Below are 16,263 nucleotides of genomic sequence, written 5' to 3' on the forward strand. Positions count from 1 at the left end.
GGTTCAAAAAGGTCAACGGAACTTGGGATTCCCAGCCAGTCTCCCATGCTGGTACTTGCCAAGCCTTAAGCTGCATTGCTGCTGCGATCTGACAAGAGCAGGCACATTCAGCTTAGAATGGCCGTTGACAGCAGCTGTTCAATTTGAACCTTCTTTTACTATCTCATAGAGAAACTAACACAATTTTCAGGTTCAAAAAGGTCAACGGAACTTGGGATTCCCAGCCAGTCTCCCATGCTGGTACTTGCCAAGCCTTAAGCTGCATTGCTGCTGCGATCTGACGAGAGCAGGCACATTCAGCTTAATTTGGCCGTTGACAGCAGCTGTTCAATTTGAACCTTCTTTTACCATCTTTGACAGAGAAACTAACAATTTTCAGGTTCAAAAAGGTCAACGGAACTTGGGATTCCCAGCCAGTCTCCCATGCTGGTACTTGCCAAGCCTTAAGCTGCATTGCTGCTGCGATCTGACGAGAGCAGGCACATTCAGCTTAGAATGGCTGTTGACAGCAGCTGTTCAATTTGAACCTTCTTTTACTATCTCATAGAGAAACTAACACAATTTTCAGGTTCAAAAAGGTCAACGGAACTTGGGATTCCCAGCCAGTCTCCCATGCTGGTACTTGCCAAGCCTTAAGCTGCATTGATGCTGCGATCAGACGAGAGCAGGCACATTCAGCTTAGAATGGCCGTTGACAGCAGCTGTTCAGTTTGAACCTTCTTTTACTATCTCATAGAGAAACTAACACAATTTTCAGGTTCAAAAAGGTCAACGGAACTTGGGATTCCCAGCCAGTCTCCCATGCTGGTACTTGCCAAGCCTTAAGCTGCATTGCTGCTGCAATCTGACGAGAGCAGGCACATTCAGCTTAGAATGGCCAATGACAGCATCTGTTCAGTTTGAACCTTCTTTTACTATCTCATAGAGAAACTAACACAATTTTCAGGTTCAAAAAGGTCAACGGAACTTGGGATTCCCAGCCAGTCTCCCATGCTGGTACTTGCCAAGCCTTAAGCTGCATTGCTGCTGCGATCTGACGAGAGCAGGCACATTCAGCTTAGAATGGCCGTTGACTGCAGCTGTTCAATTTGAACCTTCTTTTACTATCTCATAGAGAAACTAACACAATTTTCAGGTTCAAAAAGGTCAACGGAACTTGGGATTCCCAGCCAGTCTCCCATGCTGGTACTTGCCAAGCCTTAAGCTGCATTGCTGCTGCGATCTGACGAGAGCAGGCACATTCAGCTTAGAATGGCCGTTGACAGCAGCTGTTCAATTTGAACCTTCTTTTACTATCTCATAGAGAAACTAACACAATTTTCAGGTTCAAAAAGGTCAACGGAACTTGGGATTCCCAGCCAGTCTCCCATGCTGGTACTTGCCAAGCCTTAAGCTGCATTGCTGCTGCGATCTGACGAGAGCAGGCACATTCAGCTTAGAATGGCCGTTGACAGCAGCTGTTCAATTTGAACCTTCTTTTACCATCTTTGACAGAGAAACTAACAATTTTCAGGTTCAAAAAGGTCAACGGAACTTGGGATTCCCAGCCAGTCTCCCATGCTGGTACTTGCCAAGCCTTAAGCTGCATTGCTGCTGCGATCTGACGAGAGCAGGCACATTCAGCTTAGAATGGCCGTTGACAGCAGCTGTTCAATTTGAACCTTCTTTTACTATCTCATAGAGAAACTAACACAATTTTCAGGTTCAAAAAGGTCAACGGAACTTGGGATTCCCAGCCAGTCTCCCATGCTGGTACTTGCCAAGCCTTAAGCTGCATTGCTGCTGCGATCTGACGAGAGCAGGCACATTCAGCTTAGAATGGCTGTTGACAGCAGCTGTTCAATTTGAACCTTCTTTTACTATCTCATAGAGAAACTAACACAATTTTCAGGTTCAAAAAGGTCAACGGAACTTGGGATTCCCAGCCAGTCTCCCATGCTGGTACTTGCCAAGCCTTAAGCTGCATTGATGCTGCGATCTGACGAGAGCAGGCACATTCAGCTTAGAATGGCCGTTGACAGCAGCTGTTCAGTTTGAACCTTCTTTTACTATCTCATAGAGAAACTAACACAATTTTCAGGTTCAAAAAGGTCAACGGAACTTGGGATTCCCAGCCAGTCTCCCATGCTGGTACTTGCCAAGCCTTAAGCTGCATTGCTGCTGCGATCTGACGAGAGCAGGCACATTCAGCTTAGAATGGCCGTTGACAGCAGCTGTTCAATTTGAACCTTCTTTTACCATCTTTGACAGAGAAACTAACAATTTTCAGGTTCAAAAAGGTCAACGGAACTTGGGATTCCCAGCCAGTCTCCCATGCTGGTACTTGCCAAGCCTTAAGCTGCATTGCTGCTGCGATCTGACGAGAGCAGGCACATTCAGCTTAGAATGGCCGTTGACAGCAGCTGTTCAATTTGAACCTTCTTTTACTATCTCATAGAGAAACTAACACAATTTTCAGGTTCAAAAAGGTCAACGGAACTTGGGATTCCCAGCCAGTCTCCCATGCTGGTACTTGCCAAGCCTTAAGCTGCATTGCTGCTGCGATCTGACGAGAGCAGGCACATTCAGCTTAGAATGGCTGTTGACAGCAGCTGTTCAATTTGAACCTTCTTTTACTATCTCATAGAGAAACTAACACAATTTTCAGGTTCAAAAAGGTCAACGGAACTTGGGATTCCCAGCCAGTCTCCCATGCTGGTACTTGCCAAGCCTTAAGCTGCATTGATGCTGCGATCTGACGAGAGCAGGCACATTCAGCTTAGAATGGCCGTTGACAGCAGCTGTTCAGTTTGAACCTTCTTTTACTATCTCATAGAGAAACTAACACAATTTTCAGGTTCAAAAAGGTCAACGGAACTTGGGATTCCCAGCCAGTCTCCCATGCTGGTACTTGCCAAGCCTTAAGCTGCATTGCTGCTGCAATCTGACGAGAGCAGGCACATTCAGCTTAGAATGGCCGTTGACAGCAGCTGTTCAATTTGAACCTTCTTTTACTATCTCATAGAGAAACTAACACAATTTTCAGGTTCAAAAAGGTCAACGGAACTTGGGATTCCCAGCCAGTCTCCCATGCTGGTACTTGCCAAGCCTTAAGCTGCATTGCTGCTGCGATCTGACGAGAGCAGGCACATTCAGCTTAGAATGGCCGTTGACAGCAGCTGTTCAATTTGAACCTTCTTTTACTATCTCATAGAGAAACTAACACAATTTTCAGGTTCAAAAAGGTCAACGGAACTTGGGATTCCCAGCCAGTCTCCCATGCTGGTACTTGCCAAGCCTTAAGCTGCATTGCTGCTGCGATCTGACGAGAGCAGGCACATTCAGCTTAGAATGGCCGTTGACAGCAGCTGTTCAGTTTGAACCTTCTTTTACTATCTCATAGAGAAACTAACACAATTTTCAGGTTCAAAAAGGTCAACGGAACTTGGGATTCCCAGCCAGTCTCCCATGCTGGTACTTGCCAAGCCTTAAGCTGCATTGCTGCTGCGATCTGACGAGAGCAGGCACATTCAGCTTAGAATGGCCGTTGACAGCAGCTGTTCAATTTGAACCTTCTTTTACCATCTTTGACAGAGAAACTAACAATTTTCAGGTTCAAAAAGGTCAACGGAACTTGGGATTCCCAGCCAGTCTCCCATGCTGGTACTTGCCAAGCCTTAAGCTGCATTGCTGCTGCGATCTGACGAGAGCAGGCACATTCAGCTTAGAATGGCCGTTGACAGCAGCTGTTCAATTTGAACCTTCTTTTACTATCTCATAGAGAAACTAACACAATTTTCAGGTTCAAAAAGGTCAACGGAACTTGGGATTCCCAGCCAGTCTCCCATGCTGGTACTTGCCAAGCCTTAAGCTGCATTGCTGCTGCAATCTGACGAGAGCAGGCACATTCAGCTTAGAATGGCCGTTGACAGCAGCTGTTCAATTTGAACCTTCTTTTACCATCTTTAAAAGAGAAACTTACAATTTTCAGGTTCAAAAAGGTCAACGGAACTTGGGATTCCCAGCCAGTCTCCCATGCTGGTACTTGCCAAGCCTTAAGCTGCATTGCTGCTGCGATCTGACGAGAGCAGGCACATTCAGCTTAGAATGGCCGTTGACAGCAGCTGTTCAATTTGAACCTTCTTTTACCATCTTTGACAGAGAAACTTACAATTTTCAGGTTCAAAAATGTCAACGGAACTTGGGATTCCCAGCCAGTCTCCCATGCTGGTACTTGCCAAGCCTTAAGCTGCATTGCTGCTGCGATCTGACGAGAGCAGGCACATTCAGCTTAGAATGGCCGTTGACAGCAGCTGTTCAATTTGAACCTTCTTTTACTATCTCATAGAGAAACTAACACAATTTTCAGGTTCAAAAAGGTCAACGGAACTTGGGATTCCCAGCCAGTCTCCCATGCTGGTACTTGCCAAGCCTTAAGCTGCATTGCTGCTGCGATCTGACGATAGCAGGCACATTCAGCTTAGAATGGCCGTTGACAGCAGCTGTTCAGTTTGAACCTTCTTTTACTATCTCATAGAGAAACTAACACAATTTTCAGGTTCAAAAAGGTCAACGGAACTTGGGATTCCCAGCTAGTCTCCCAAGCTGGTACTTGCCAAGCCTTAAGCTGCATTGCTGCTGCGATCTGACGAGAGCAGGCACATTCAGCTTAGAATGGCCGTTGACAACAGCTGTTCAATTTGAACCTTCTTTTACCATCTTTGACAGAGAAACTAACAATTTTCAGGTTCAAAAAGGTCAACGGAACTTGGGATTCCCAGCCAGTCTCCCATGCTGGTACTTGCCAAGCCTTAAGCTGCATTGCTGCTGCGATCTGACGAGAGCAGGCACATTCAGCTTAGAATGGCCGTTGACAGCAGCTGTTCAATTTGAACCTTCTTTTACTATCTCATAGAGAAACTAACACAATTTTCAGGTTCAAAAAGGTCAACGGAACTTTGGATTCCCAGCCAGGCTCCCATGCTGGTACTTGCCAAGCCTTAAGCTGCATTGCTGCTGCAATCTGACAAGAGCAGGCACATTCAGCTTAGAATGGCCGTTGACAGCAGCTCTTCAGTTTGAACCTTCTTTTACTATCTCATAGAGAAACTAACACAATTTTCAGGTTCAAAAAGGTCAACGGAAATTGGGATTCCTAGCCAGTCTCCCATGCTGGTACTTGCCAAGCCTTAAGCTGCATTGCTGCTGCGATCTGACGAGAGCAGGCACATTCAGCTTAGAATGGCCGTTGACAGCAGCTGTTCAATTTGAACCTTCTTTTACCATCTTTGACAGAGAAACTTACAATTTTCAGGTTCAAAAAGGTCAACGGAACTTGGGATTCCCAGCCAGTCTCCCATGCTGGTACTTGCCAAGCCTTAAGCTGCATTGCTGCTGCGATCTGACAAGAGCAGGCACATTCAGCTTAGAATGGCCGTTGACAGCAGCTGTTCAATTTGAACCTTCTTTTACTATCTCATAGAGAAACTAACACAATTTTCAGGTTCAAAAAGGTCAACAGAACTTGGGATTCCCAGCCAGTCTCCCATGCTGGTACTTGCCAAGCCTTAAGCTGCATTGCTGCTGCGATCTGACGATAGCAGGCACATTCAGCTTAGAATGGCCGTTGACAGCAGCTGTTCAGTTTGAACCTTCTTTTACTATCTCATAGAGAAACTAACACAATTTTCAGGTTCACAAAGGTCAACAGAACTTGGGATTCCAAGCCAGTCTCCCATGCTGGTACTTGCCAAGCCTTAAGCTGCATTGCTGCTGCGATCTGACGAGAGCAGGCACATTCAGCTTAGAATGGCCGTTGACAGCAGCTGTTCAATTTGAACCTTCTTTTACCATCTTTGACAGAGAAACTAACAATTTTCAGGTTCAAAAAGGTCAACGGAACTTGGGATTCCCAGCCAGTCTCCCATGCTGGTACTTGCCAAGCCTTAAGCTGCATTGCTGCTGCGATCTGACGAGAGCAGGCACATTCAGCTTAGAATGGCCGTTGACAGCAGCTGTTCAATTTGAACCTTCTTTTACTATCTCATAGAGAAACTAACACAATTTTCAGGTTCAAAAAGGTCAACGGAACTTGGGATTCCCAGCCAGTCTCCCATGCTGGTACTTGCCAAGCCTTAAGCTGCATTGCTGCTGCGATCTGACGAGAGCAGGCACATTCAGCTTAGAATGGCTGTTGACAGCAGCTGTTCAATTTGAACCTTCTTTTACTATCTCATAGAGAAAGTAACACAATTTTCAGGTTCAAAAAGGTCAACGGAACTTGGGATTCCCAGCCAGTCTCCCATGCTGGTACTTGCCAAGCCTTAAGCTGCATTGATGCTGCGATCTGACAAGAGCAGGAACATTCAGCTTAGAATGGCCGTTGAAAGCAGCTGTTCAATTTGAACCTTCTTTTACCATCTTTGACAGAGAAACTAACAATTTTCAGGTTCAAAAAGGTCAACGGAACTTGGGATTCCCAGCCAGTCTCCCATGCTGGTACTTGCCAAGCCTTAAGCTGCATTGCTGCTGCGATCTGACGAGAGCAGGCACATTCAGCTTAGAATGGCCGTTGACAGCAGCTGTTCAATTTGAACCTTCTTTTACTATCTCATAGAGAAACTAACACAATTTTCAGGTTCAAAAAGGTCAACGGAACTTGGGATTCCCAGCCAGTCTCCCATGCTGGTACTTGCCAAGCCTTAAGCTGCATTGCTGCTGCGATCTGACGAGAGCAGGCACATTCAGCTTAGAATGGCTGTTGACAGCAGCTGTTCAATTTGAACCTTCTTTTACTATCTCATAGAGAAACTAACACAATTTTCAGGTTCAAAAAGGTCAACGGAACTTGGGATTCCCAGCCAGTCTCCCATGCTGGTACTTGCCAAGCCTTAAGCTGCATTGATGCTGCGATCTGACGAGAGCAGGAACATTCAGCTTAGAATGGCCGTTGACAGCAGCTGTTCAGTTTGAACCTTCTTTTACTATCTCATAGAGAAACTAACACAATTTTCAGGTTCAAAAAGGTCAACGGAACTTGGGATTCCCAGCCAGTCTCCCATGCTGGTACTTGCCAAGCCTTAAGCTGCATTGCTGCTGCAATCTGACGAGAGCAGGCACATTCAGCTTAGAATGGCCGTTGACAGCAGCTGTTCAATTTGAACCTTCTTTTACCATCTTTGACAGAGAAACTTACAATTTTCAGGTTCAAAAATGTCAACGGAACTTGGGATTCCCAGCCAGTCTCCCATGCTGGTACTTGCCAAACCTTAAGCTGCATTGCTGCTGCGATCTGACGAGAGCAGGCACATTCAGCTTAGAATGGCCGTTGACAGCAGCTGTTCAGTTTGAACCTTCTTTTACTATCTCATAGAGAAACTAACACAATTTTCAGGTTCAAAAAGGTCAACGGAACTTGGGATTCCCAGCCAGTCTCCCATGCTGGTACTTGCCAAGCCTTAAGCTGCATTGCTGCTGCGATCTGACGATAGCAGGCACATTCAGCTTAGAATGGCCGTTGACAGCAGCTGTTCAGTTTGAACCTTCTTTTACCATCTTTGACAGAGAAACTAACAATTTTCAGGTTCAAAAAGGTCAACGGAACTTGGGATTCCCAGCCAGTCTCCCATGCTGGTACTTGCCAAGCCTTAAGCTGCATTGCTGCTGCGATCTGACGAGAGCAGGCACATTCAGCTAAGAATGGCCGTTGACAGCAGCTGTTCAATTTGAACCTTCTTTTACTATCTCATAGAGAAACTAACACAATTTTCAGGTTCAAAAAGGTCAACGGAACTTTGGATTCCCAGCCAGGCTCACATGCTGGTACTTGCCAAGCCTTAAGCTGCATTGCTGCTGCAATCTGACGAGAGCAGGCACATTCAGCTTAGAATGGCCGTTGACAGCAGCTCTTCAGTTTGAACCTTCTTTTACTATCTCATAGAGAAACTAACACAATTTTCAGGTTCAAAAAGGTCAACGGAAATTGGGATTCCTAGCCAGTCTCCCATGCTGGTACTTGCCAAGCCTTAAGCTGCATTGCTGCTGCGATCTGACGAGAGCAGGCACATTCAGCTTAGAATGGCCGTTGACAGCAGCTGTTCAGTTTGAACCTTCTTTTACTATCTCATAGAGAAACTAACACAATTTTCAGGTTCAAAAAGGTCAACGGAACTTGGGATTCCCAGCCAGTCTCCCATGCTGGTACTTGCCAAGCCTTAAGCTGCATTGCTGCTGCGATCTGACGAGAGCAGGCACATTCAGCTTAGAATGGCCGTTGACAGCAGCTGTTCAATTTGAACCTTCTTTTACCATCTTTGACAGAGAAACTTACAATTTTCAGGTTCAAAAAGGTCAACGGAACTTGGGATTCCCAGCCAGTCTCCCATGCTGGTACTTGCCAAGCCTTAAGCTGCATTGCTGCTGCGATCTGACAAGAGCAGGCACATTCAGCTTAGAATGGCCGTTGACAGCAGCTGTTCAATTTGAACCTTCTTTTACTATCTCATAGAGAAACTAACACAATTTTCAGGTTCAAAAAGGTCAACAGAACTTGGGATTCCCAGCCAGTCTCCCATGCTGGTACTTGCCAAGCCTTAAGCTGCATTGCTGCTGCGATCTGACGATAGCAGGCACATTCAGCTTAGAATGGCCGTTGACAGCAGCTGTTCAGTTTGAACCTTCTTTTACTATCTCATAGAGAAACTAACACAATTTTCAGGTTCAAAAAGGTCAACAGAACTTGGGATTCCAAGCCAGTCTCCCATGCTGTTACTTGCCAAGCCTTAAGCTGCATTGCTGCTGCGATCTGACGAGAGCAGGCACATTCAGCTTAGAATGGCCGTTGACAGCAGCTGTTCAATTTGAACCTTCTTTTACCATCTTTGACAGAGAAACTAACAATTTTCAGGTTCAAAAAGGTCAACGGAACTTGGGATTCCCAGCCAGTCTCCCATGCTGGTACTTGCCAAGCCTTAAGCTGCATTGCTGCTGCGATCTGACGAGAGCAGGCACATTCAGCTTAGAATGGCCGTTGACAGCAGCTGTTCAATTTGAACCTTCTTTTAATATCTCATAGAGAAACTAACACAATTTTCAGGTTCAAAAAGGTCAACGGAACTTGGGATTCCCAGCCAGTCTCCCATGCTGGTACTTGCCAAGCCTTAAGCTGCATTGCTGCTGCGATCTGACGAGAGCAGGCACATTCAGCTTAGAATGGCTGTTGACAGCAGCTGTTCAATTTGAACCTTCTTTTACTATCTCATAGAGAAACTAACACAATTTTCAGGTTCAAAAAGGTCAACGGAACTTGGGATTCCCAGCCAGTCTCCCATGCTGGTACTTGCCAAGCCTTAAGCTGCATTGATGCTGCGATCTGACAAGAGCAGGAACATTCAGCTTAGAATGGCCGTTGACAGCAGCTGTTCAGTTTGAACCTTCTTTTACTATCTCATAGAGAAACTAACACAATTTTCAGGTTCAAAAAGGTCAACGGAACTTGGGATTCCCAGCCAGTCTCCCATGCTGGTACTTGCCAAGCCTTAAGCTGCATTGCTGCTGCAATCTGACGAGAGCAGGCACATTCAGCTTAGAATGGCCGTTGACAGCAGCTGTTCAGTTTGAACCTTCTTTTACTATCTCATAGAGAAACTAACACAATTTTCAGGTTCAAAAAGGTCAACGGAACTTGGGATTCCCAGCCAGTCTCCCATGCTGGTACTTGCCAAGCCTTAAGCTGCATTGCTGCTGCGATCTGACGAGAGCAGGCACATTCAGCTTAGAATGGCCGTTGACAGCAGCTGTTCAATTTGAACCTTCTTTTACCATCTTTGACAGAGAAACTTACAATTTTCAGGTGCAAAAAGGTCAACGGAACTTGGGATTCCCAGCCAGTCTCCCATGCTGGTACTTGCCAAGCCTTAAGCTGCATTGCTGCTGCGATCTGACGAGAGCAGGCACATTCAGCTTAGAATGGCCGTTGACAGCAGCTGTTTAATTTGAACCTTCTTTTACTATCTCATAGAGAAACTAACACAATTTTCAGGTTCAAAAAGGTCAACGGAACTTGGGATTCCCAGCCAGTCTCCAATGCTGGTACTTGCCAAGCCTTAAGCTGCATTGCTGCTGCGATCTGACGATAGCAGGCACATTCAGCTTAGAATGGCCGTTGACAGCAGCTGTTCAGTTTGAACCTTCTTTTACTATCTCATAGAGAAACTAACACAATTTTCAGGTTCAAAAAGGTCAATGGAACTTGGGATTCCCAGCTAGTCTCCCATGCTGGTACTTGCCAAGCCTTAAGCTGCATTGCTGCTGCGATCTGACGAGAGCAGGCACATTCAGCTTAGAATGGCCGTTGACAGCAGCTGTTCAATTTGAACCTTCTTTTACCATCTTTGAATGAGAAACTAACAATTTTCAGGTTCAAAAAGGTCAACGGAACTTGGGATTCCCAGCCAGTCTCCCATGCTGGTACTTGCCAAGCCTTAAGCTGCATTGCTGCTGCGATCTGACGAGAGCAGGCACATTCAGCTTAGAATGGCCGTTGACAGCAGCTGTTCAATTTGAACCTTCTTTTACCATCTTTGAATGAGAAACTAACAATTTTCAGGTTCAAAAAGGTCAACGGAACTTGGGATTCCCAGCCAGTCTCCCATGCTGGTACTTGCCAAGCCTTAAGCTGCATTGCTGCTGCGATCTGACGAGAGCAGGCACATTCAGCTTAGAATGGCCGTTGACAGCAGCTGTTCAATTTGAACCTTCTTTTACTATCTCATAGAGAAACTAACACAATTTTCAGGTTCAAAAAGGTCAACGGAACTTGGGATTCCCAGCCAGTCTCCCATGCTGGTACTTGCCAAGCCTTAAGCTGCATTGCTGCTGCAATCTGACGAGAGCAGGCACATTCAGCTTAGAATGGCCGTTGACAGCAGCTGTTCAGTTTGAACCTTCTTTTACTATCTCATAGAGAAACTAACACAATTTTCAGGTTCAAAAAGGTCAATGGAACTTGGGATTCCCAGCCAGTCTCCCATGCTGGTACTTGCCAAGCCTTAAGCTGCATTGCTGCTGCGATCTGACGAGAGCAGGCACATTCAGCTTAGAATGGCCGTTGACAGCAGCTGTTCAATTTGAACCTTCTTTTACCATCTTTGACAGAGAAACTTACAATTTTCAGGTTCAAAAAGGTCAACGGAACTTGGGATTCCCAGCCAGTCTCCCATGCTGGTACTTGCCAAGCCTTAAGCTGCATTGCTGCTGCGATATGACGAGAGCAGGCACATTCAGCTTAGAATGGCCGTTGACAGCAGCTGTTCAATTTGAACCTTCTTTTACTATCTCATAGAGAAACTAACACAATTTTCAGGTTCAAAAAGGTCAACGGAACTTGGGATTCCCAGCCAGTCTCCCATGCTGGTACTTGCCAAGCCTTAAGCTGCATTGCTGCTGCGATCTGACGAGAGCAGGCACATTCAGCTTAGAATGGCCGTTGACAGGAGCTGTTCAATTTGAACCTTCTTTTACCATCTTTGACAGAGAAACTAACAATTTTCAGGTTCAAAAAGGTCAACGGAACTTGGGGTTCCCAGCTAGTCTCCCATGCTGGTACTTGCCAAGCCTTAAGCTGCATTGCTGTTGCGATATGACGAGAGCAGGCACATTCAGCTTAGAATGGCCGTTGACAGCAGCTGTTCAATTTGAACCTTCTTTTACCATCTTTGACAGAGAAACTAACAATTTTCAGGTTCAAAAAGGTCAACGGAACTTGGGATTCCCAGCCAGTCTCCCATGCTGGTACTTGCCAAGCCTTAAGCTGCATTGCTGCTGCGATCTGACGAGAGCAGGCACATTCAGCTTAGAATGGCCGTTGACAGCAGCTGTTCAATTTGAACCTTCTTTTACTATCTCATAGAGAAACTAACACAATTTTCAGGTTCAAAAAGGTCAACGGAACTTGGGATTCCCAGCCAGTCTCCCATGCTGGTACTTGCCAAGCCTTAAGCTGCATTGCTGCTGCGATCTGACGAGAGCAGGCACATTCAGCTTAGAATGGCTGTTGACAGCAGCTGTTCAATTTGAACCTTCTTTTACTATCTCATAGAGAAACTAACACAATTTTCAGGTTCAAAAAGGTCAACGGAACTTGGGATTCCCAGCCAGTCTCCCATGCTGGTACTTGCCAAGCCTTAAGCTGCATTAATGCAGCGATCTGACGAGAGCAGGAACATTCAGCTTAGAATGGCCGTTGACAGCAGCTGTTCAGTTTGAACCTTCTTTTACTATCTCATAGAGAAACTAACACAATTTTCAGGTTCAAAAAGGTCAACGGAACTTGGGATTCCCAGCCAGTCTCCCATGCTGGTACTTGCCAAGCCTTAAGCTGCATTGCTGCTGCAATCTGACGAGAGCAGGCACATCCAGCTTAGAATGGCCGTTGACAGCAGCTGTTCAGTTTGAACCTTCTTTTACTATCTCATAGAGAAACTAACACAATTTTCAGGTTCAAAAAGGTCAACGGAACTTGGGATTCCCAGCCAGTCTCCCATGCTGGTACTTGCCAAGCCTTAAGCTGCATTGCTGCTGCGATCTGATGAGAGCAGGCACATTCAGCTTAGAATGGCCGTTGACAGCAGCTGTTCAATTTGAACCTTCTTTTACCATCTTTGACAGAGAAACTTACAATTTTCAGGTTCAAAAATGTCAACGGAACTTGGCATTCCCAGCCAGTCTCCCATGCTGGTACTTGCCAAGCCTTAAGCTGCATTGCTGCTGCGATCTGACGAGAGCAGGCACATTCAGCTTAGAATGGCCGTTGACAGCAGCTGTTCAATTTGAACCTTCTTTTACTATCTCATAGAGAAACTAACACAATTTTCAGGTTCAAAAAGGTCAACGGAACTTGGGATTCCCAGCCAGTCTCCCATGCTGGTACTTGCCAAGCCTTAAGCTGCATTGCTGCTGCGATCTGACGATAGCAGGCACATTCAGCTTAGAATGGCCGTTGACAGCAGCTGTTCAGTTTGAACCTTCTTTTACTATCTCATAGAGAAACTAACACAATTTTCAGGTTCAAAAAGGTCAACGGAACTTGGGATTCCCAGCTAGTCTCCCAAGCTGGTACTTGCCAAGCCTTAAGCTGCATTGCTGCTGCGATCTGACGAGAGCAGGCACATTCAGCTTAGAATGGCCGTTGACAACAGCTGTTCAATTTGAACCTTCTTTTACCATCTTTGACAGAGAAACTAACAATTTTCAGGTTCAAAAAGGTCAACGGAACTTGGGATTCCCAGCCAGTCTCCCATGCTGGTACTTGCCAAGCCTTAAGCTGCATTGCTGCTGCAATCTGACGAGAGCAGGCACATTCAGCTTAGAATGGCCGTTGACAGCAGCTGTTCAGTTTGAACCTTCTTTTACTATCTCATAGAGAAACTAACACAATTTTCAGGTTCAAAAAGGTCAATGGAACTTGGGATTCCCAGCCAGTCTCCCATGCTGGTACTTGCCAAGCCTTAAGCTGCATTGCTGCTGCGATCTGACGAGAGCAGGCACATTCAGCTTAGAATGGCCGTTGACAGCAGCTGTTCAGTTTGAACCTTCTTTTACCATCTCATAGAGAAACTAACACAATTTTCAGGTTCAAAAAGGTCAACGGAAATTGGGATTCCTAGCCAGTCTCCCATGCTGGTACTTGCCAAGCCTTAAGCTGCATTGCTGCTGCGATCTGACGAGAGCAGGCACATTCAGCTTAGAATGGCCGTTGACAGCAGCTGTTCAATTTGAACCTTCTTTTACCATCTTTGACAGAGAAACTTACAATTTTCAGGTTCAAAAAGGTCAACGGAACTTGGGATTCCCAGCCAGTCTCCCATGCTGGTACTTGCCAAGCCTTAAGCTGCATTGCAGCTGCGATCTGACGAGAGCAGGCACATTCAGCTTAGAATGGCTGTTGACAGCAGCTGTTCAATTTGAACCTTCTTTTACTATCTCATAGAGAAACTAACACAATTTTCAGGTTCAAAAAGGTCAACGGAACTTGGGATTCCCAGCCAGTCTCCCATGCTGGTACTTGCCAAGCCTTAAGCTGCATTGATGCTGCGATCTGACGAGAGCAGGCACATTCAGCTTAGAATGGCCGTTGACAGCAGCTGTTCAGTTTGAACCTTCTTTTACTATCTCATAGAGAAACTAACACAATTTTCAGGTTCAAAAAGGTCAACGGAACTTGGGATTCCCAGCCAGTCTCCCATGCTGGTACTTGCCAAGCCTTAAGCTGCATTGCTGCTGCAATCTGACGAGAGCAGGCACATTCAGCTTAGAATGGCTGTTGACAGCAGCTGTTCAGTTTGAACCTTCTTTTACTATCTCATAGAGAAACTAACACAATTTTCAGGTTCAAAAAGGTCAATGGAACTTGGGATTCCCAGCCAGTCTCCCATGCTGGTACTTGCCAAGCCTTAAGCTGCATTGCTGCTGCGATCTGACGAGAGCAGGCACATTCAGCTTAGAATGGCCGTTGACAGCAGCTGTTCAATTTGAACCTTCTTTTACTATCTCATAGAGAAACTAACACAATTTTCAGGTTCAAAAAGGTCAACGGAACTTGGGATTCCCAGCCAGTCTCCCATGCTGGTACTTGCCAAGCCTTAAGCTGCATTGCTGCTGCGATCTGATGAGAGCAGGCACATTCAGCTTAGAATGGCCGTTGACAGCAGCTGTTCAATTTGAACCTTCTTTTACCATCTTTGACAGAGAAACTAACAATTTTCAGGTTCAAAAAGGTCAACGGAACTTGGGATTCCCAGCCAGTCTCCCATGCTGGTACTTGCCAAGCCTTAAGCTGCATTGCTGCTGCGATCTGACGAGAGCAGGCACATTCAGCTTAGAATGGCCGTTGACAGCAGTTGTTCAATTTGAACCTTCTTTTACTATCTCATAGAGAAACTAACACAATTTTCAGGTTCAAAAAGGTCAACGGAACTTGGGATTCCCAGCCAGTCTCCCATGCTGGTACTTGCCAAGCCTTAAGCTGCATTGCTGCTGCGATCTGACGAGAGTAGGCACATTCAGCTTAGAATGGCTGTTGACAGCAGCTGTTCAATTTGAACCTTCTTTTACTATCTCATAGAGAAACTAACACAATTTTCAGGTTCAAAAAGGTCAACGGAACTTGGGATTCCCAGCCAGTCTCCCATGCTGGTACTTGCCAAGCATTAAGCTGCATTGATGCTGCGATCTGACGAGAGCAGGCACATTCAGCTTAGAATGGCCGTTGACAGCAGCTGTTCAGTTTGAACCTTCTTTTACTATCTCATAGAGAAACTAACACAATTTTCAGGTTCAAAAAGGTCAACAGAACTTGGGATTCCCAGCCAGTCTCCCATGCTGGTACTTGCCAAGCCTTAAGCTGCATTGCTGCTGCAATCTGACGAGAGCAGGCACATTCAGCTTAGAATGGCCGTTGACAGCAGCTGTTCAGTTTGAACCTTCTTTTACTATCTCATAGAGAAACTAACACAATTTTCAGGTTCAAAAAGGTCAACGGAACTTGGGATTCCCAGCCAGTCTCCCATGCTGGTACTTGCCAAGCCTTAAGCTGCATTGCTGCTGCGATCTGACGAGAGCAGGCACATTCAGCTTAGAATGGCCGTTGACAGCAGCTGTTCAATTTGAACCTTCTTTTACCATCTTTGACAGAGAAACTTACAATTTTCAGGTTCAAAAAGGTCAACGGAACTTGGGATTCCCAGCCAGTCTCCCATGCTGGTACTTGCCAAGCCTTAAGCTGCATTGCTGCTGCGATCTGACGAGAGCAGGCACATTCAGCTTAGAATGGCCGTTGACAGCAGCTGTTCAATTTGAACCTTCTTTTACTATCTCATAGAGAAACTAACACAATTTTCAGGTTCAAAAAGGTCAACGGAACTTGGGATTCCCAGCCAGTCTCCCATGCTGGTACTTGCCAAGCCTTAAGCTGCATTGCTGCTGCGATCTGACGAGAGCACGCACATTCAGCTTAGAATGGCCGTTGACAGCAGCTGTTCAGTTTGAACCTTCTTTTACTATCTCATAGAGAAACTAACACAATTTTCAGGTTCAAAAAGGTCAACGGAACTTGGGATTCCCAGCTAGTCTCCCATGCTGGTACTTGCCAAGCCTTAAGCTGCATTGCTGCTGCGATCTGACGAGAGCAGGCACATTCAGCTTAGAATGGCCGTTGACAGCAGCTGTTCAATTTGAACCTTCTTTTACCATCTTTGACAGAGAAACTAACAATTTTCAGGTTCAAAA

At 45.8% G+C, this 16,263-nt stretch overlaps 82 pseudogenes; all 82 read right to left on the reverse strand.

Moving 5' to 3' along the window:
- Positions 1-10: 10 nt before the first annotated feature.
- LOC140089004 (5S ribosomal RNA) lies at positions 11-129 on the reverse strand (annotated as a pseudogene).
- Positions 130-199: 70 nt separating this feature from the next.
- LOC140085861 (5S ribosomal RNA) lies at positions 200-318 on the reverse strand (annotated as a pseudogene).
- A 70-nt stretch (positions 319-388) lies between these two features.
- On the reverse strand, positions 389-507 carry LOC140090106 (5S ribosomal RNA; annotated as a pseudogene).
- A 70-nt stretch (positions 508-577) lies between these two features.
- On the reverse strand, positions 578-696 carry LOC140084819 (5S ribosomal RNA; annotated as a pseudogene).
- Positions 697-766: 70 nt separating this feature from the next.
- On the reverse strand, positions 767-885 carry LOC140097484 (5S ribosomal RNA; annotated as a pseudogene).
- A 70-nt stretch (positions 886-955) lies between these two features.
- LOC140099644 (5S ribosomal RNA) lies at positions 956-1,074 on the reverse strand (annotated as a pseudogene).
- A 70-nt stretch (positions 1,075-1,144) lies between these two features.
- On the reverse strand, positions 1,145-1,263 carry LOC140099645 (5S ribosomal RNA; annotated as a pseudogene).
- Positions 1,264-1,333: 70 nt separating this feature from the next.
- Positions 1,334-1,452, reverse strand: LOC140099646 (5S ribosomal RNA; annotated as a pseudogene).
- Positions 1,453-1,522: 70 nt separating this feature from the next.
- On the reverse strand, positions 1,523-1,641 carry LOC140099647 (5S ribosomal RNA; annotated as a pseudogene).
- A 70-nt stretch (positions 1,642-1,711) lies between these two features.
- LOC140090107 (5S ribosomal RNA) lies at positions 1,712-1,830 on the reverse strand (annotated as a pseudogene).
- A 70-nt stretch (positions 1,831-1,900) lies between these two features.
- LOC140084247 (5S ribosomal RNA) lies at positions 1,901-2,019 on the reverse strand (annotated as a pseudogene).
- A 70-nt stretch (positions 2,020-2,089) lies between these two features.
- On the reverse strand, positions 2,090-2,208 carry LOC140099648 (5S ribosomal RNA; annotated as a pseudogene).
- Positions 2,209-2,278: 70 nt separating this feature from the next.
- Positions 2,279-2,397, reverse strand: LOC140099649 (5S ribosomal RNA; annotated as a pseudogene).
- A 70-nt stretch (positions 2,398-2,467) lies between these two features.
- LOC140090108 (5S ribosomal RNA) lies at positions 2,468-2,586 on the reverse strand (annotated as a pseudogene).
- Positions 2,587-2,656: 70 nt separating this feature from the next.
- Positions 2,657-2,775, reverse strand: LOC140084248 (5S ribosomal RNA; annotated as a pseudogene).
- A 70-nt stretch (positions 2,776-2,845) lies between these two features.
- Positions 2,846-2,964, reverse strand: LOC140086900 (5S ribosomal RNA; annotated as a pseudogene).
- Positions 2,965-3,034: 70 nt separating this feature from the next.
- LOC140099651 (5S ribosomal RNA) lies at positions 3,035-3,153 on the reverse strand (annotated as a pseudogene).
- A 70-nt stretch (positions 3,154-3,223) lies between these two features.
- LOC140099652 (5S ribosomal RNA) lies at positions 3,224-3,342 on the reverse strand (annotated as a pseudogene).
- Positions 3,343-3,412: 70 nt separating this feature from the next.
- Positions 3,413-3,531, reverse strand: LOC140099655 (5S ribosomal RNA; annotated as a pseudogene).
- Positions 3,532-3,601: 70 nt separating this feature from the next.
- LOC140099656 (5S ribosomal RNA) lies at positions 3,602-3,720 on the reverse strand (annotated as a pseudogene).
- Positions 3,721-3,790: 70 nt separating this feature from the next.
- LOC140086901 (5S ribosomal RNA) lies at positions 3,791-3,909 on the reverse strand (annotated as a pseudogene).
- Positions 3,910-3,979: 70 nt separating this feature from the next.
- LOC140099657 (5S ribosomal RNA) lies at positions 3,980-4,098 on the reverse strand (annotated as a pseudogene).
- A 70-nt stretch (positions 4,099-4,168) lies between these two features.
- LOC140082133 (5S ribosomal RNA) lies at positions 4,169-4,287 on the reverse strand (annotated as a pseudogene).
- A 70-nt stretch (positions 4,288-4,357) lies between these two features.
- LOC140094680 (5S ribosomal RNA) lies at positions 4,358-4,476 on the reverse strand (annotated as a pseudogene).
- Positions 4,477-4,546: 70 nt separating this feature from the next.
- On the reverse strand, positions 4,547-4,665 carry LOC140082163 (5S ribosomal RNA; annotated as a pseudogene).
- Positions 4,666-4,735: 70 nt separating this feature from the next.
- LOC140099658 (5S ribosomal RNA) lies at positions 4,736-4,854 on the reverse strand (annotated as a pseudogene).
- Positions 4,855-5,113: 259 nt separating this feature from the next.
- On the reverse strand, positions 5,114-5,232 carry LOC140097312 (5S ribosomal RNA; annotated as a pseudogene).
- Positions 5,233-5,302: 70 nt separating this feature from the next.
- On the reverse strand, positions 5,303-5,421 carry LOC140089005 (5S ribosomal RNA; annotated as a pseudogene).
- A 70-nt stretch (positions 5,422-5,491) lies between these two features.
- Positions 5,492-5,610, reverse strand: LOC140095695 (5S ribosomal RNA; annotated as a pseudogene).
- A 70-nt stretch (positions 5,611-5,680) lies between these two features.
- Positions 5,681-5,799, reverse strand: LOC140087410 (5S ribosomal RNA; annotated as a pseudogene).
- A 70-nt stretch (positions 5,800-5,869) lies between these two features.
- Positions 5,870-5,988, reverse strand: LOC140099659 (5S ribosomal RNA; annotated as a pseudogene).
- Positions 5,989-6,058: 70 nt separating this feature from the next.
- On the reverse strand, positions 6,059-6,177 carry LOC140090109 (5S ribosomal RNA; annotated as a pseudogene).
- A 70-nt stretch (positions 6,178-6,247) lies between these two features.
- LOC140098477 (5S ribosomal RNA) lies at positions 6,248-6,366 on the reverse strand (annotated as a pseudogene).
- Positions 6,367-6,436: 70 nt separating this feature from the next.
- Positions 6,437-6,555, reverse strand: LOC140099660 (5S ribosomal RNA; annotated as a pseudogene).
- Positions 6,556-6,625: 70 nt separating this feature from the next.
- Positions 6,626-6,744, reverse strand: LOC140090110 (5S ribosomal RNA; annotated as a pseudogene).
- Positions 6,745-6,814: 70 nt separating this feature from the next.
- LOC140084711 (5S ribosomal RNA) lies at positions 6,815-6,933 on the reverse strand (annotated as a pseudogene).
- A 70-nt stretch (positions 6,934-7,003) lies between these two features.
- LOC140086902 (5S ribosomal RNA) lies at positions 7,004-7,122 on the reverse strand (annotated as a pseudogene).
- Positions 7,123-7,192: 70 nt separating this feature from the next.
- On the reverse strand, positions 7,193-7,311 carry LOC140090196 (5S ribosomal RNA; annotated as a pseudogene).
- A 70-nt stretch (positions 7,312-7,381) lies between these two features.
- Positions 7,382-7,500, reverse strand: LOC140094681 (5S ribosomal RNA; annotated as a pseudogene).
- A 70-nt stretch (positions 7,501-7,570) lies between these two features.
- LOC140081683 (5S ribosomal RNA) lies at positions 7,571-7,689 on the reverse strand (annotated as a pseudogene).
- A 259-nt stretch (positions 7,690-7,948) lies between these two features.
- On the reverse strand, positions 7,949-8,067 carry LOC140097313 (5S ribosomal RNA; annotated as a pseudogene).
- A 70-nt stretch (positions 8,068-8,137) lies between these two features.
- Positions 8,138-8,256, reverse strand: LOC140099661 (5S ribosomal RNA; annotated as a pseudogene).
- Positions 8,257-8,326: 70 nt separating this feature from the next.
- Positions 8,327-8,445, reverse strand: LOC140089006 (5S ribosomal RNA; annotated as a pseudogene).
- A 70-nt stretch (positions 8,446-8,515) lies between these two features.
- On the reverse strand, positions 8,516-8,634 carry LOC140095696 (5S ribosomal RNA; annotated as a pseudogene).
- A 70-nt stretch (positions 8,635-8,704) lies between these two features.
- Positions 8,705-8,823, reverse strand: LOC140098034 (5S ribosomal RNA; annotated as a pseudogene).
- A 70-nt stretch (positions 8,824-8,893) lies between these two features.
- LOC140099662 (5S ribosomal RNA) lies at positions 8,894-9,012 on the reverse strand (annotated as a pseudogene).
- A 70-nt stretch (positions 9,013-9,082) lies between these two features.
- On the reverse strand, positions 9,083-9,201 carry LOC140090111 (5S ribosomal RNA; annotated as a pseudogene).
- Positions 9,202-9,271: 70 nt separating this feature from the next.
- Positions 9,272-9,390, reverse strand: LOC140094714 (5S ribosomal RNA; annotated as a pseudogene).
- Positions 9,391-9,460: 70 nt separating this feature from the next.
- Positions 9,461-9,579, reverse strand: LOC140086903 (5S ribosomal RNA; annotated as a pseudogene).
- A 70-nt stretch (positions 9,580-9,649) lies between these two features.
- Positions 9,650-9,768, reverse strand: LOC140099664 (5S ribosomal RNA; annotated as a pseudogene).
- A 70-nt stretch (positions 9,769-9,838) lies between these two features.
- LOC140099666 (5S ribosomal RNA) lies at positions 9,839-9,957 on the reverse strand (annotated as a pseudogene).
- Positions 9,958-10,027: 70 nt separating this feature from the next.
- Positions 10,028-10,146, reverse strand: LOC140098231 (5S ribosomal RNA; annotated as a pseudogene).
- Positions 10,147-10,216: 70 nt separating this feature from the next.
- LOC140086731 (5S ribosomal RNA) lies at positions 10,217-10,335 on the reverse strand (annotated as a pseudogene).
- A 70-nt stretch (positions 10,336-10,405) lies between these two features.
- LOC140099667 (5S ribosomal RNA) lies at positions 10,406-10,524 on the reverse strand (annotated as a pseudogene).
- A 70-nt stretch (positions 10,525-10,594) lies between these two features.
- On the reverse strand, positions 10,595-10,713 carry LOC140099668 (5S ribosomal RNA; annotated as a pseudogene).
- Positions 10,714-10,783: 70 nt separating this feature from the next.
- On the reverse strand, positions 10,784-10,902 carry LOC140086904 (5S ribosomal RNA; annotated as a pseudogene).
- A 70-nt stretch (positions 10,903-10,972) lies between these two features.
- Positions 10,973-11,091, reverse strand: LOC140087945 (5S ribosomal RNA; annotated as a pseudogene).
- A 70-nt stretch (positions 11,092-11,161) lies between these two features.
- LOC140095979 (5S ribosomal RNA) lies at positions 11,162-11,280 on the reverse strand (annotated as a pseudogene).
- A 70-nt stretch (positions 11,281-11,350) lies between these two features.
- LOC140099669 (5S ribosomal RNA) lies at positions 11,351-11,469 on the reverse strand (annotated as a pseudogene).
- A 259-nt stretch (positions 11,470-11,728) lies between these two features.
- On the reverse strand, positions 11,729-11,847 carry LOC140099670 (5S ribosomal RNA; annotated as a pseudogene).
- A 70-nt stretch (positions 11,848-11,917) lies between these two features.
- Positions 11,918-12,036, reverse strand: LOC140090112 (5S ribosomal RNA; annotated as a pseudogene).
- A 70-nt stretch (positions 12,037-12,106) lies between these two features.
- Positions 12,107-12,225, reverse strand: LOC140090725 (5S ribosomal RNA; annotated as a pseudogene).
- Positions 12,226-12,295: 70 nt separating this feature from the next.
- On the reverse strand, positions 12,296-12,414 carry LOC140087011 (5S ribosomal RNA; annotated as a pseudogene).
- A 70-nt stretch (positions 12,415-12,484) lies between these two features.
- On the reverse strand, positions 12,485-12,603 carry LOC140100710 (5S ribosomal RNA; annotated as a pseudogene).
- Positions 12,604-12,673: 70 nt separating this feature from the next.
- On the reverse strand, positions 12,674-12,792 carry LOC140083406 (5S ribosomal RNA; annotated as a pseudogene).
- Positions 12,793-12,862: 70 nt separating this feature from the next.
- On the reverse strand, positions 12,863-12,981 carry LOC140094683 (5S ribosomal RNA; annotated as a pseudogene).
- A 70-nt stretch (positions 12,982-13,051) lies between these two features.
- LOC140082164 (5S ribosomal RNA) lies at positions 13,052-13,170 on the reverse strand (annotated as a pseudogene).
- A 70-nt stretch (positions 13,171-13,240) lies between these two features.
- LOC140086906 (5S ribosomal RNA) lies at positions 13,241-13,359 on the reverse strand (annotated as a pseudogene).
- Positions 13,360-13,429: 70 nt separating this feature from the next.
- On the reverse strand, positions 13,430-13,548 carry LOC140087946 (5S ribosomal RNA; annotated as a pseudogene).
- A 70-nt stretch (positions 13,549-13,618) lies between these two features.
- LOC140097314 (5S ribosomal RNA) lies at positions 13,619-13,737 on the reverse strand (annotated as a pseudogene).
- Positions 13,738-13,807: 70 nt separating this feature from the next.
- LOC140096783 (5S ribosomal RNA) lies at positions 13,808-13,926 on the reverse strand (annotated as a pseudogene).
- A 70-nt stretch (positions 13,927-13,996) lies between these two features.
- Positions 13,997-14,115, reverse strand: LOC140084250 (5S ribosomal RNA; annotated as a pseudogene).
- Positions 14,116-14,185: 70 nt separating this feature from the next.
- LOC140097289 (5S ribosomal RNA) lies at positions 14,186-14,304 on the reverse strand (annotated as a pseudogene).
- Positions 14,305-14,374: 70 nt separating this feature from the next.
- LOC140087948 (5S ribosomal RNA) lies at positions 14,375-14,493 on the reverse strand (annotated as a pseudogene).
- A 70-nt stretch (positions 14,494-14,563) lies between these two features.
- Positions 14,564-14,682, reverse strand: LOC140100722 (5S ribosomal RNA; annotated as a pseudogene).
- A 70-nt stretch (positions 14,683-14,752) lies between these two features.
- On the reverse strand, positions 14,753-14,871 carry LOC140099671 (5S ribosomal RNA; annotated as a pseudogene).
- Positions 14,872-15,130: 259 nt separating this feature from the next.
- On the reverse strand, positions 15,131-15,249 carry LOC140096980 (5S ribosomal RNA; annotated as a pseudogene).
- Positions 15,250-15,319: 70 nt separating this feature from the next.
- Positions 15,320-15,438, reverse strand: LOC140089643 (5S ribosomal RNA; annotated as a pseudogene).
- A 70-nt stretch (positions 15,439-15,508) lies between these two features.
- Positions 15,509-15,627, reverse strand: LOC140099672 (5S ribosomal RNA; annotated as a pseudogene).
- A 70-nt stretch (positions 15,628-15,697) lies between these two features.
- Positions 15,698-15,816, reverse strand: LOC140099673 (5S ribosomal RNA; annotated as a pseudogene).
- A 70-nt stretch (positions 15,817-15,886) lies between these two features.
- LOC140087342 (5S ribosomal RNA) lies at positions 15,887-16,005 on the reverse strand (annotated as a pseudogene).
- Positions 16,006-16,075: 70 nt separating this feature from the next.
- On the reverse strand, positions 16,076-16,194 carry LOC140085600 (5S ribosomal RNA; annotated as a pseudogene).
- Between the last annotated feature and the right edge of the window lie 69 nt (positions 16,195-16,263).

The sequence above is a fragment of the Engystomops pustulosus genome, chromosome 9 (assembly GCF_040894005.1).
Source record: "Engystomops pustulosus chromosome 9, aEngPut4.maternal, whole genome shotgun sequence".
NCBI classification, from domain to species: Eukaryota; Metazoa; Chordata; class Amphibia; order Anura; family Leptodactylidae; genus Engystomops; species Engystomops pustulosus.